This window comes from Canis lupus, chromosome 30, assembly GCF_048164855.1.
Source record: "Canis lupus baileyi chromosome 30, mCanLup2.hap1, whole genome shotgun sequence".
In the NCBI taxonomy this organism is placed as follows: domain Eukaryota; kingdom Metazoa; phylum Chordata; class Mammalia; order Carnivora; family Canidae; genus Canis; species Canis lupus.
In genome coordinates, this window is record NC_132867.1 from 23,547,501 (window position 1) to 23,559,984 (window position 12,484).

Sequence of the window (12,484 nt, forward strand, 5' to 3'; positions counted from 1 at the left end):
ATTTCTGTAACCCAGCATAATATAAAACTCTGCTATAGTCTCAAACTTCTATAGTGGAGGAACAATATTCTGTATCTTTTCACTAATATATTCCTAGATCCAACACCAGATCAAGTACATAGACCCACTGTAAATATTAGTGGAAGAATGAATCAACCCTTTCAACATCCTTTAGTTTAAATGCTGAATGTTGGAAAGTGTAATAATTAAGAATTTTTTTAATGAAGCGAAATATTACTTTTGGTAATTGGAAATTAAAGAGCCTCTAGAGTGTGACCAATAAGACAGCATTCTGCCTCTATGACCGGGTCGTTGCAACTTCCACATCATCCCCGGATTTCAGAATCACTCCTGATCTGTTACTCCTTCACTTACACATCATTTGTGCTTTTATACATGCTACTGCCAACTACTGAAATAATGTGTGAGCTCGTCAGTATTCCAAAACACACTCAGCAGATTAGTCAGAGAATAATGAGTAATCACATAATCTGTTTCTGATTTTTGTAAACCCAGCAGTGAATTACCTTTTATTTCCTGTCCTCATGTTGCCTTATTTTCTCCTTTTAGTACTAGATCTTTTTAGCTCCATTTTATCACAAAAGTCCTAGTTGTTGTTGGTTTGTTGTTGTTTTTATCAACCATTTTCCTTTAGTCTCCTGAGACTTATTTATAAAAATTTATTAAGGTCTTTCTCTTCTCAGCTACTCTCCAAACTTTCAAGAAACGTTTATTTAAAAATAACAAAGCCTACTGACTTTGTGAGCAGCACTTTTATATCGATAAATTTTCAAAACTTTTTAACTTTTTGGTTCAACTTACATATTCTCTTATTTCCTCTAGAATTCATATATGTACTAAATATTTTTTAAATCAATAAAGCCACATTTTATAATAAAGATTTCAATAATCTAATTCAGGGAAAGTCCCCAAGAGTTATACTGTGTAAAATCAAGTTCTACTTAAACTCTGATTCTCCTTCATGTGAAATTCCATGCAAAATGTAAGTGTTCATAGTCTTTTTGAGACCATTTATGGTCCTGACCTCTCTTCATAGATTCATTTCTTTATTTCTGAGTTAAGCCTCTCTTGATGAGAGACATATCTATATTTCACCATTTTACAAATGCTATTATTAACTTACACTTTGCTTAAAACTGGAAAAGAGTTCCCAGTAACTATCAAGTCCTTCTATCTTTTCTGATGATTGTTTTTTTTATTTTTTGAATTATTTTAAAATACATTTTATTGTACTAAGAACACATGAGATTTACCCTCCTAATGAATTTTTAAATGTGCAATACAGTTTTGTTGGCTATAGATAAAATGTTGTACTGTAGATCTCTAAAATACTCATCTTGCTTAACTGAAACTCTATGTTCATTGATTAGTATCCCCCCCCCATTTCTCCCTCCCATCATCCCCTGGAGACTGCCATTTCACCCTTTGATTCTATGAATTTCACTAGTTTAGATGGCTCATATATAAGTGGAATTGTGCAGTTCTTATCTTTCAGTCACTGTTTTTATTTTTTCACTTTTAATGTCCCCAAAGTTCATCCATGTTGTCACATATTGCAGAATTTACTTCTTTTTAAAGGCTGAACAGTATTCCATTATATGTATATACAACTTTTTAATTTTTAACTGTTCATCTATTCATGGACCTATTCATAGGTTGTTTCCATATCCTATCTATAGTGAATAGTGCTACTCTTTTGACTATTAATCATTCATTTTTTTTTCGTGAAGTCAATATATATTACACCTCTGCTTATCTTTTATTTATATCATTTCAATTTAATGAAAAAAACCCTAGTTTTTAAAAAATTACAATAATGATTATACTTAATTTCTCAAATGTTCCATAACATTATTCTACTCTACCCTTCCATCAATTCAAAATTTCTTGTGATACTGTTCTAAAATTATCATTTCTAAAAAAATATTATAATTTTTACTTCATAATAAAAAACCCTTTTATTAATATCCTACACGCTAAGATACATGCTTGCTACAAACTAAAATCTTGACTTTTAAAGATGACATCTGGCAGCAGGACGTGAAGAACCACGAGCAAAACATCTGCCTTCAGAAAAGCACTCGCTGAGACACAGTGCCTCTAAACCGAAGGGAGGGTAGCAAACGTTGGGGCTGTCGTGCAGTTCTACAGTGAAAGCAGCTGAGTGGAACCTGGCCCATGTGGTCTATTTCTGAAACAGAGTCCGGGCCTCTGGCAAACCCCTTAGGTACACGAGGGCAGGACAAGACTGTGAGTGGGCCAACTGCATTGATCCATCTTAGAGCACAGCCCGGGGTGGAGCTTGCCTAGTGGCCCCCAGTTCAAAGGAGCTCAGTGGAGCAGTGGCCTGCAACAACAGGTAGGCTTTGGAGATGGATCCCCACAATGGGACCTACAAGTTGAACTTCGGGATGGCCGTACTGAAGCTTAGAGAGAGTGAGTCCCAAGGAACTTGTCTGCAGCTTTGACATGACCAGCCCACTGACCAACCCAAGCTTCATGAGCATGGTGCCAAACCTAAAGATCAGCTCCCAAGTTCAAGAAACAAAGAAGAGGAAAGGACTAGTGTTTTATAATGGCAGGAGACAAGGGAGTCATTTGCTTTATATGGGAGTATTGTAGAGGTTGAGTGGAAGTGTAGACATGATTTTGTCTGGGTATATGCAAATAGTCCAGGCTGAGGTGCTCCTTTGTGGTTAGCCATTTCCAGAGCAAAAAGTGAGTGATGGTGGTGGTCAGGTCATAACTGCCATTGCCTTCTGGGAAGCCGGGGCTGAGATCAGGTTCAACACTGTCACTTTCAAGTTTCCCCAGTCATCCTCCAGTAAGTAGCTCTCCATCTCAGAATCAATGTCTGCCATCTGGCCCTTTGGATAGGGTTGAGCTCCTCTGGTTAAAAGAGTTTGAGCACCAGAAATCTATAGAATTGAATTTTTATGAGATAATCGATGAGATTCTGGGCAAGCAGGGAGTGAGATTCCAGGCAAGGTCTTCAAAATTCTGTGTGCGTTAAGACTCACCCAAAGTGTGCTACTTCAAGGCCCTATTGAGGGCCCTGAACTGAAGTTCTTAGAGGTTTTTCATACAGAAATGCCCTAATGGGAACTTGGGAAAGCATCTAAATATAGCAGCCTTGGTGTGGACCTTGGGCCTTGCAAGTTGGACAGTGATAACGGTAAAGCCTTTTCCTACTAGCTTGGAGGGTGGCCATGTAGTAGAGATAAAACAAAGAGGTACAGAACAGATCCTGTGTGATGCTTACAACAGAAAGTCTTGTGAGAGGCCTTGGAAACTACTCCAAGATATATAGAGGGAACATTTTTTAAATAGAGGTAGGATTTCTAGCAATCTGGTTGGTGGAGACTTAAGCTCCATGCTTTGTTCATGAAAAATAAAAGTAAAACATTTTCGACTGGTGAGGTCTGGGATAGCTGTGTTACGTTAAGGTATCTTTAAGTCAGTCTCATTAAAATAGGAGAGTTGCTTCTTGACAAGTTGGGTCACACCAAATAAGATCACAGCTCAGAAATTGCTTGATAAATACACAATGCTTATATAATGTAAGATTTGAAAACAGATATTATTTCCCCTGTAAAGTCTATTGGGAGGTCACCTCTGTTGTTAAGTATTCTGATTTTGAGGTCTGGGAGATTTGTGCGATTCTGGACCAGATTTTAATCAGTGGGGAAGCCAGAGAGGAGCAAGAGTGTGATTTGTAAGGACTTTAGCTTTCCAGGTGTGATGGTTCAACAGCTCAGTACTTCATACAACCTACCCCCAAAGGAACATATACCTAAGGATTAATAAAGACAAAGTGCAAGGGATACAAATGAGGCTTCAAGACCAGTTCCCCAATCTACAAAAAATGCAAAAAAAATTTTTAAAAAGCAGTAGTCTTCTAGGCAAATTTAATTTCAAATAAGTCAGGCCTTTACCCAACTCTCACTTTCAACTTGTTCACTTTGTGTTCTCTCTGTCTGTCTGTCTCTCTCTCTCTCTCTCTCACACACACACACACACACACACACATATACTCATGCAGGAGATTGAGGTCCTAAATAAAGCCTTCTATATATTCTCAGCTAACAATATATAACTTTTCTGAGCTTCAGTTTCCTCATCTTTAAGGTGGAAGAAATAAATATTTAATGAGAACTTCCACATATGGTGTTTAACAGTGGATGAGCCATTGTTGGCATGCATCTCTGGGTAAAAAATAGTATTGGAATGAAATTTTTACAGATGTTATATCTGGCAATTTAGGTCACCTATAATTAAGCATCCATTGTATTTTTCCATACACTTACAGGGAGAGTACAGAGAGGGCAATGTTTCTCAGTGTCTTTCTTTCTCCCACTCTTCCCCATCTGAATTCTGAATCACTTGATTGCAAGGAATATGAAACAGAAACATTTCAAAATAACCAAAGTGAAAAGAGGATTTATTAATAAGGGGAATCTCATGGAACCCAATTTAAGATGCACGTATTTGACCTATATTAGTTAACTTAATCCCCTAAAACAATCGAGTAGATATTATTTCCAATTTATAAATAAGGAAACTGAGACATAGGGAGGTAGCATAATTTATCCTTTAAAAATTTCCCTATTGTTGGGCATATGAATTGTTCTTCTATGTTTGCTATTATCTAAAAAAGCACTTTGGTAAATATTTCTGTGCATGGTGGCTTTTATTTTGTTTTGTTTTGAAATGATTTTGTGAGAATCAATTCTGAGAATTCACATTACTTAGAAAAAGGGTATATGCTTTTCAGTGACTCCTATGCTGCTGTGTTTCTCATTTCATGAGATATTTACATTAACCCAGAAATATAAAATTATTTTGCAAAGGTAAAGATGCCTTTGGTGGCTAGTTATTTGACATATGTGTTGGATAAGGAACTTCAGAATTGAATCAACTATGGGCTCTTGTGTATTTATTTACTCTTTTTCATAATATTGAGCATTTACAGAGTCCAGGATTTATCTTGGAGCGTCTATAGCCATCAGCCCCCCAGTCAAGCAGCTCCGGTCTCTAGAGTCAGGGATCTGCATCTTCAGTATGATAGATCCTCTTCTGAAGTCATTTCACAGACAATTTTAGGAAAGGAATTTGACTGAAAAAATTGGAATTTTCCACTTAATTTTCCAACTGGTTTTGATTAATTATAAGACGGAATGATTGTAAAGGTAATTAGGTGCTTTCATCTCTTTGGAATCAAGGTTGCATAGGAAGGAGAGTCCATTGAGAAGAAGGTGATGGCCATGAGGACAGTGATGAAGTTGGTGAATGCTGGACTGAAAGTGAAAGCTGATTATATTTCTTTCATTTCTATACCTTTACTTCATCATGTGATCAAAGTACAAATGTTTAATGGAATTAATCAGTTCAAGTGGGAAGCCTTCATTAAGAATATACTAATTTTTATTCATTACACAAATATTAAATACCTGTATTGTGCTTTTATCTATCTGTCTATCTATCTATCTATCTATCTATCTATCTATCTATCTATCATATATCTATCTACATCATATATGTATATATTATATGTATATACGTGGGTGTGTATTGTGTGGTGTGTGTATGTGTGTGCATGTATGTGTAGAGAGAGAGGGAACACACTGGCACATGAAACATGCCAGGAATGAACAACCAAAATAATCTTTAACTATTTTTATCACACAAGTCACTTTTGTTATAAGGAAATTAAGGCATTGAGAGGTAAAATGACAAGCCAAAAGTTAGACTCCTAAAAAGTAGTAGATCTAGGATTTTAAACAAAATCTACCTGACTCCACTTTTTCTTCTAAAGTATACTACCTTGTAATGTCATGAGAAAAAAAATAATAAATTAAAGAGTTATGGGAGTTTGGAGGAGGAATTGATGCATCCTTTCCCAGGGGACAGAGAAGGTCTCAGCTGGTTGAGGAGGCTTTGACAAGAGATAAGATGAGGTTGAGGAGGCACAGAGGCTATTCAAGGTTGAAAACGCAGCGTGAGCCAAAGCAGTGAGCAATGAGCATGTGTGAGCTTCCCGAGAAAGGAAGTGGCTGACTCCTGTGCTTGGAGCACAGATTGGGGAGCACGTGAGGGGAGTGGTGAGAAGTGGCCCTGGAAAGATCTTGGAACTCCTGTGTAGAGCCTCTTCAAATGTCATGCCAGGGATTTCAGACTTCATTATATCTGTAGTGCCAACCCAGGGCAAGGGGAAAATGTGCATGATGAAAGCTTCAAACAAAGCTGCTGTAGCAATGAAAATGAAAAGGCTCACAAGATTCCAAAGATAGCTTTCTGGCAGAAGCGACTGCATCTCATGACTGGTTAGATACAGGGCTGAGAGACCAAGGAGTTGAGGTGCTGCCTACGTCCTGGTTCTGGTGAAGAGCTGGCTCATTCAGCTGTGAGCAGTTCATCTAGCATTTACTGAGTCCCTCTGTGCTGTGGCACCAGATGACAAAAAAGCTGGCTTTTTTTTTTTTTAATTTCTAAGTTTTAAATTGAGATATAACTGATGTGTAACATTTTATTAGTATCGAGTGCACGATACAATGATTTGATATTTGTATATAATGCAAAATAAATGATCATTGCAGTGAGTCTAGTTAACATCTGTCGCCACATATAGCCACAAGTTTTTTTTTTTCTTGTGACAAGCTCTTTTGAAGATTTAGTCTCTTAGCAACTTTTAAATATATGATGCAGTGTTATTAATTATAGTTGACTTGCTGTACATGACATCCCCATGACTTATTTATTTTATAATTGGAAATTTTTACCGTTTGACTCCCACCACAGGTGATCACCAATTTGTTACCAGTATCTATGAGCCCCTTGTTTGTTGTTTTTTAAAGATGCCACATAGAAGTGAGATCGTCTGGTTATTTGTAATGCTCTGTCTGACTTACTTCACTTAGCATAATGCCCTCAAGGTCCATTCATGTTGTTGCAGAAGGCAAGGTTTCATTCTTTCTTATGGTTCTGTCATCTTCCATGTTTTTTTAATCCATTCCTCTGTGGATGGAAACTTGGGTTGTTTGCACATCTTGGCTGCTGTAAATGACGTTGCAGTGAACATGGGGGAGCATGTATATATTTTTGAGCTAGTATTTTCATTTCCTTTGGATAAATACCCAGAAGTGAAACTGCTGGATCATTGGTTCTATTTTAATCTTTTTTTTTTCCCAATATAAAAAGGTTTATTCACTTCTGCCCTCGGTAAAAAATTAAACCTAGACCTGCCCCCCATATTTTAAAATTTTGAAGAAACTCCCTATTTTCCATAGTGGCTACATCAGTTTACATTTCCAGCAAGAGTATAGGTGTTCCCTTTCCTCTGTATCCTCGTCAACACTCATTATTTCTTGTCTTTTCTCATAATAGGCATTCTGAAAGGTGTGAGGTGGTGTGTCACTGTCATTTTGATTTGCATTGCTGTCTACCTTTTGAGTATCTGTCCTGATCTGTAACTGGGGGATGATAAACCATGCCTACTTCAAGGGATTATTGGGAGGGCCAAATGAGATCCATGCCTTGAAAGCTCCTGCACAAAGGAAGGCCTCATAAAGACATAGGAGTTGTTGTCATTATGGTTAGAAGAATCCAGTTTATGCGGGTCACACAATTTTTGGGAAAGCTCAAGGGCAAGAGTGTGCCCATGGTAAGGAGCAGGAAGTCAGTGTTTCACGACAGACTCTGGAGGATCTTGTGGCCTTGGTGCCCGTGGTCATCTCCCTGAATCAGTCCCCTAGTTTGTGTATCTGTAGGGTGCTTTGGGACACTCCGTGACCATTTTGTGGCTCTTCGGGCACTTTGCCTGTCAGAACACTGGGGCAAGTCCTAAAAACTAGAGCAATTGGACAGATTCTGCACTCCTGGGACGTCATGGACCTCAATCAGTCAGAATGGCCCTGGCTGCAACTCCAGGTGGGGCCAGCTGGGTTTGCAGCAGCAGAACAGCAGCCCGCCCAAATGAGCTGTGCAGCTGTGAACGCTGCGCCCACCCCACTTCCAACATGCACATGCCATTTCCAGGCTTCTGCTCAAGTCCCCACATTCCTAGTGGCAAGTTGTGCATGTGGTAACTTCAGATTGGATCAATATAGGATCCCTCTCCACGGCAAGTCTTAGGCCATGCCTGCTAGTGAAATTATGCTTACCATGGCAGCTCCTGACTGGGGAAGTCCCTTCCAGTTGTCCTTTCCGAGCTGTGGCTGAAGAAGGGTGTGCATATTTGTCTGAGCAATGACAACTGACGTTGGCTAAGTGTGTCGCAGCTGCGATATGTGCCACCTCTTCACAGACCACCTCTGACATAGGAGACATTATTTCCTGAGGAAACAAAGGCTGAGAGGTTAGTAAGTGTGTCCCCAGGCACGGGCAGCAAGTAGCCTTGCTGGAATTCGAGTCTGAGTCTAGAGACTTCAAAGCCCAGCCCGGAGTCCACCCTTGTCATCAGGTTTCATAGAACTTTTTCTCAGAGTACCATTTTCGTTTCAGATGGTGAGCCCAGAAATTGATGGACACAAACACTTGGCTGTGTCAGGATGCCCACCCCCCACCCTAACAATTATGACAGCCCCTGTTTCTACCTCATGATAAGGAAAAAGTGAGAGTTGACATGGTATGACAATGGTGATTCCTGTGACACATGATGGGAAAAGGCAATCCTTTGTACTTTGTCTCCCTTCCCATCTGCTTGGATCATCATGGTCTAGCACGACATAGTCTCAGGATCCAGAGTTACTATAACTTATGTTTGACTCTCAGTTCTACAAGCTCATAAGTGTGGGAATGAAAACTTTATTTCTTATCTCACTTTACCTCTTAGGGTTTCATTTCCTTACCTGTATAACTATTGGGGGAGCAAATACTGATGAATATCTTGCATACAGTTGTGAAAGGCTGCTTTATAAAAGAAATGGAGATGGGGAAATGAGCACATGATGGTTTCTGATCTCATGGATTCCTGGCATCATGAGGGAAACTGACAAGAAAGTGGACGATGATACAGGTATAAAAATCGGAAAAACATGCAGTGCCATGGGGATGTTGGATAGAGTCAACCAGATCCATATCCTGCTTCCCCTAAGCTGCCCCTTCTTGAGTGACTTCATTCTTCCCCATTAAAGCCTATGTCTTCTATCCATGAAAGTTCTTTCTGGTGGGGTGCCTGGGTCACTCTCGGTTGAGCATCTGACTCTTGGTTTCTGCTCAGGTCATGATCTCAGGGTTGTGAGATGGAGCTCTGTGCTGAGCTCAGAGCCTGCCTGTCCCTCTTCCTCCAACCTCTGCCATACACACCTACCTCTCTCTCAAATAAATAATTTTTTATAAAGTCCTTTCCAATTTCCATCTCTTTAATAGACCCTTTCTATCTTCTGTGATCTGTTCTCTCTCTCTCTCTTTTTAAGTAGGCTCCATGGCCAGTGTGGAGCCCAACACGGGGCTTCAACTCAGATCCACTCAAGAGTCAGAGGCTTAATGGACTAAGCCACCCTGTGATCTGTTCTCTTTGAGCATCTATCCTTGTCTCTGACTGCTCTCTCTCACTCATCCTGACTGCTCTCTCTCACTTCCCATCCCAGTCTCTGACTGCTATCTCTCACTCATGCCCTAGTATACTGTATTTTCCATGGAGGCTCCATGTCTGATTCATTGGTGTGTCTCTCACAGCTCAGTTTCTGGCCCAGGACAGGAGCTCAGTAGACAATCAGGGATTTCAACTAGGAAAGTGTTGTGAAATGGACTCTGCTGTTGCCATAAGCTTCTCTGGTGAAGGCATACAGTGCAGGGCTGAGCCACCCAGTTGCCTCGCATCCACAATTCTTCTCATGATCATGTTGATCCTGGCAAAATGTAAGCATCTTCTCATGGAAGGACAAAATACATCAATCACACGCTTTGGTTCAAACAAGTCATTACTAGTGAAAATCATATTTTCCTCTATCATTGCCAGTGGTTAATTGTCATTCTTCCCAGAGCCAAGCTTAGCCAGGTGAGACCTTTGCTGATTCTAAGCCCAGTTTTTGGAAATCTGAAACTCACTCCGCCTGTTTTTCCTCCTTCTCCTGGAGTCCCCCAAGCAGAGCATGTGGTATTCATGCTCCACTATATGACATCCTGGCAGCTTTTGCAAATGATAGCTCTTGATTTTGATTGAACTGAAAGGGCTTCAGAGGGAGTGTGTGAGTCCCATATGAAAGATGGACTGTGTCCTCCATAGAAGGAGCAAAAATGCTCTGTTATAAATGGAGGTCTGTGAATGTTCATAAAGCTGCACACTGCAGCATATTGTTCTGTTGAATGTAAATGTGAAAGAAACTGCTACCTTCATTCTTTCTATAGTTCTATATTCCTATATTAGAAAGATAGGCTTTATAAAGTACAAATGGTCTCTAAATATAAAGCATTATACAAAATACTGTATGTGTTAGCAAATCACAGGAAAAAGTTGCATATTGTGTAATGATTGGAAAGGCAGTTCTAAAGCAAAATTTTCAATCCATCTTAAATGTTTATGTTACTGAGATAGTGAACTCAACAGTCTTTAACCAAAGGATGTATGTCTGATGAATATGTTGAATCTGCAAAGTGAACATATTCAGAACAGCCATTATTTGGGAAGAGGGAAGTAAACCATGGTCAGTATGAAGAACTTTTTTCCAAGCTGAATGTAGGCAGCATTGTGGTGCTGGGTTATGCATGGAATGGTGGGATCATCTTTTATGCCAGCCTGGCCTTTATTGGCTTTATGACATTTCTGATTAGTATTATAGTTTCCTGAAATTTACAATTTAATTAAGGCTATAGAAATTGATAAAATGATTTTTAACATGTCAAACCGTTTAATCTTTATAGTTAAAAAAGAGAATAAAAGCCTGTTTGGTTGGATACACATCAATTCAAGGGAGAAAACACGTTGGAAGTTCACCCTGGGCAGAAAGTATGGACAATGTCAGTTTCTCTATCTTTGAACTGACCTTCAAATAATGCCATTCCACTTAGAGTTCAGAAAACCTGAGAAAAATAATAGAATCTACAACTTGGGTAGAACAGGAAACTCTTATCATCAGGATAGATGTGGGGCAAAGAAAAATGTAGGGGCAAATTACAATTCTAATTATTTATAATTGTACTTTGTTACATTCTACATTGTCACTGATAACATGACAAAATTAACATAGAAAAAATATTCTATATAGACAAAAAACTTTTGTGCTTAGAATAATGTTTATTGAAATATAATTGACATACAGCAAACTTTTAATAGCCCGATTTTCTTTTCTCCATAAAAATGCCTCAATATCTAGCATTGTTTCCTGGAAAACTTTCCCCAGATAGCCTTTGTGGAATAAAAAAATATTCTTTCAGCTTGTCAGGCCACAGGGGAAAAAAATCACAATTTTTTTTCTCTTTCCTTGATATGTACAATTGAAGGTATTTCTTATTGCAAACTAATATTTCCATTTATCATGTGGCATTAAAGCATTTTTCATATTTGGCATAGTAATAAAAGATTATACTTCCTTAGCTTTAGGCATCTGAGAGGAGAAAAACCTTAAAGTGTTGAGCCTTATAGGAAATGTCTGAAAATTCAGAATGCTTGATTTTAAGGGTTGAGGTTTATTTTCTAATAATATGGAAATTGCTTTTCACTATGCCATATGTGGAAGTCTGGGAAGGCATGGGTCAGAGAGATTTTCATAAAGTGCATGACAAGTACCATGTCTTATCAGTCTCTGCATCCTTGTGCTTAGTGCAGCGCTCAACACAGAACATGGGCTTTTTCAAGGATTATTGAGTGAGTTAATGGTCTTTGTTCTGTGGTTTACTTCTGTCTAAAGCACCTTGTTGTTGAAATAATCCTCCAGATTTAGCCAACTGGTGCCAGCTGGGTCTGGTGCCCTCCTAGGGATGACTGAATCAGAAGAGCAGGGGGTAGCTCAAGCCAGGGTAGTCCCACACAGAGTTTTATACTTTGGCGTTGTAAGCTGGTTGGCTGGAATCACAATATGATTAAAAGCTAATAAAAATATGATTAAAAGCTTAAAGGAATTATAATATTAAAAGTAAGAATTATGGAATGATAACATATTTTTAAAAGTTATCATTGGTTATTTCAATTTCTTTATTTTGTAGATTGGGAATTGATGATGAGGGAGGATACACAGTTTACCCAGAGTCCCAGAAAGAATGCGTGACTTGGGGCAGGAAGAACAGGAGTTAGAAATCATGTTTCACAATGTTGTATGGATTCCCTAACTTTTCCTTCTGAACTACAATTGGTACCCACTTCCTGGCATTGTTGTGCATCTTGCATCTTGCTAGACATATTCCCTCTGCCCTTCAGATCCACTATCCACTCTTCTTGACCCAGCTCTCTGTCCAGGGAAGCTGTTTCCTGTGGATTATATCATTCTTGACCCTCAGGAATTCACTGGGTTTGATTACTGGGGAGTCT